This window comes from Pinus tabuliformis, chromosome 1_2 (genome assembly GCF_031772625.1).
Source record: "Pinus tabuliformis cultivar Carrire ecotype Pingquan chromosome 1_2, CPIR1, whole genome shotgun sequence".
Lineage (NCBI taxonomy): Eukaryota > Viridiplantae > Streptophyta > Pinopsida > Pinales > Pinaceae > Pinus > Pinus tabuliformis.
The window spans coordinates 279,224,412-279,227,629 of NC_142298.1; the positions used below are offsets into that span (position 1 = coordinate 279,224,412).

The 3,218-nt window shown below is 34.7% G+C and overlaps 1 pseudogene; it reads left to right on the forward strand.

Annotated features, from left to right (window-relative positions):
• The first annotated feature begins 2,478 nt into the window (after positions 1-2,478).
• LOC149205424 (uncharacterized) lies at positions 2,479-2,958 on the forward strand (annotated as a pseudogene).
• The last annotated feature ends 260 nt before the right edge of the window (positions 2,959-3,218 follow it).

A 3,218-nucleotide genomic window follows, 5' to 3' on the forward strand; every position in this document is an offset into this window, starting at 1 on the left:
TGTTTATTGTGGGATAATTGTAGTCTTCCAAGTCACTAACGTTTCCTCTAAAAGTAACACACATCCACAAGTCTTTGAAAATCGATACTTGGGTATTTGGATGACATACTTGATTGTGACTTTAATTCCTTCAAATTGGTTATGTTTGATGTCAAATGGTATAGGCTACGAATGTATGAACATGATCTTGATAGAAATAATATTTAGCATGATAACGAATTTTCCATGGTTAATACAAGGTCATTTGAGCCAGTACCATATATTTATGTTCTTCCAAGGCAATGTGAACAAGTCTTTTACTCAGATATTCCAAGTAGTCTAGGAGGTAGATATGATGCAAGAGGAAGGTCATTAGAGTATAATGTAGTAGAAGAATATGATATTGAAGAAGAAGTTGACATAGAGGAGAATCTACTTCATGTGTCAGACGAAGATGTACAAGAAGTTTGAGAAAATGTTAATCAAGATAATGTTCTGGGTGAAGACGATATTGACAATGGACAATCAGATAAAGAACTTTAAGAAGTCAAACGAAACATAGGATGAAATGTTCCTGATGATGATAAAGAAGATGATATGATTGGAAATGACGACATTGATGATGATTACGATATTTTCAATTATTTCAACATCAATTATGAACTGGATGATATAGATGTTGACTTGGATGAAGAATAACATTAATGATGTCAAAATGTTGAAATGTACAAGGTACGTGTTTATATGTTTTTAGTTGATTTGTCCTCTTTCATTTGCCTTAAATTTTTGTTTTCTTATTAATTTGCAGCTATGCTTGATTCTTAATGTTGCTTTCAAATATTTTATAGTAGATAAATTGGCCATTATGGAATTGAGAGTGATATGTGGGGGGGGGGGGGGGGCATACGAGGTTCCACCTTCACATGGTTGGGCTTGTTCAGTAGATAATATACTATGCTTGAAAAAAAGAGAAGCTCATTGAGGTATGTATTTAGCCTCATCAAGGGTTAGGCACTCGATTGGTCTAGCCATCATCAAATCACCTTAATTTGCTATTGAGAGGTTACAGGTTCAATTCTATCGATGCTATTGGGGTTAGGTAAAGTCACTTAAAATTTAGCGATCGGTGGAAATTATGTTTTAATTAATTGACCCTGCATAGAGCGAGGGGTTTTGAATGGGGCCAATGTTGAAAAAAATTCAGTTTGTGCTTGTATGCATTGAAATTTGGCATGTTATAGTAGATGTATGCATTGACGATATGGGAGGGTTCCGAGACTCAAATACGACACACAAATAATTCAACATAAGTATAACATAAATGTCGAGGAGAAGAAATTATTTTTTATTTTTTATTTCCCTTATCATCCTACTTATTTACTAACCTCGTCGAGGGTTAGGTGCTCGATTAGTCGAGTATCCATCGTCGAAGCACTTTAATTTGGTATTGAGAGTTCATAGGTTCAATTATATTGATGTTGTCGGCGTTAGGTAAATGTTCAATTCACTTAACATTTAGCAATCAGTGGAAATTATGCTTTAATTAATTGACCCTGCACAGATCTAAGGGTTGTGAATGGGGCAAACAATGAAAAACATTCAGTTTGTGCTCGTATGCACTAAAATTTGACATGGTTATAGTAGATGCATGCATTGATAGTATGGGAGGGTTCCCAAACTCAAATATGACTCACAAATAATTTGAAAAAATAACAACATACCAATCATCATCACAGGCTGCCTCAAATCCTAAATTTCACCATTCTCGTAATAACAAAACACCAACACAAGATTGAAGTGGAATTAAAGACTAGTGTCTATGAAAGATTTAATAACAAGAATTTTGTTATCCCTCTTATCCTAAGCTTCCTTCATGGAATATACCCTCAATTAACAATTAGTTCTCATTAATATTTCAAATCAAATTAAACATATCTCAACCCTATGAACAAAATTAAATATCAATTATATGTACCTTTATATTTAATATCCTCTATGTGTACCCTTCCTTTCCCTTTTTTTATTTTTCGATGTAAATATATTTATTATATAGAAGAAGTATTTTTCAAAAAATTAAAAGGAATATATAACCTTTAATATTCAATGAAAAAATTCAATTTGTAATTACGTCGTAAGGCATTCCCCTCTGAAATCAACTCCCCTCTATGCCCACCTGTCATCCTTGTACGCCATAAGATTATATGTTAGACGATTGCAAAAGTTTCAGCCGTTTGATCAAAATGGTTACAAATTCATTGCGGAAACGGTTTGCGGACTAGTCGGCATAACCGATTACGGCATGGTATCTTGAATTCATCATTTCCAACATTTTTCTTAGATCACAAGAGCGGAGCTCCATATTCGTTTGTATCATAAATAGCCCACCCTGATGACTTGTATAGCAGGATTTCCAGTGCCGAATCATGCGAGCTATCGAGAAACGCAAAAATTTGCGTGCAGGTTTGATCTTTCAAGTTTTAAGGTTGTGTTTCAGTAATCATGGCGATGGTGATGGCCAGGGGGAGCTTGACAATGAAATTGTCTGCGCAACGCGTTGTGGAAATGGAAAATCAGGCTTGGCGAGCCTCCTTCTTTACTTACGATAAGGGCAGGTTGTTCGACGACAGGGAAAGAGCAGCCGAGAATGTTTTTATACAGGTTATGTATATAAATCATTTCTCATTTTAAACTTTAACTCATTAATTGACTTTTCTCCATATGATGTGAACTCTAATATTAGTGTATTCTGCAAAAGTGGGAGAGAGAGACTGGAAAATCTGAAGAAAAAGAAGATGAAATGGCAGATCAATAGGAGGTAATACATATATATTGAAAGTTAATTATGTTTTTTGTGTTTCTGCTGAATAACTTTGTTGATCTTTCTAGGTTGAATAGTGTCAGAGGCGGCAGGAAAGTATAGTTAAAACTAAAACAAGGACTCCAGAACCAAAGGAGCAGTTGCAATTTTCCCTTGGCTAAGGGGAGCACGATTTACTTTTTGTATATTATGTACACCCAACTTTGGCATTTTTTGTACAGAGTTATAGAGACATAACGGCTAGTTCTCTCTCTGTATATATGGAAATATGATGAGTGTATTTATATTGTGATGTCAACATCCATCAACAATTTGGGTTTTCTTAAAATTGTAAATATGTGTGAAGCAGGTTTCCAGTTTTACATGAAAGCCATATTTTATCTTCTGCAAACTTTAGTGCCCAGCTTTTAGTACCTCCAGC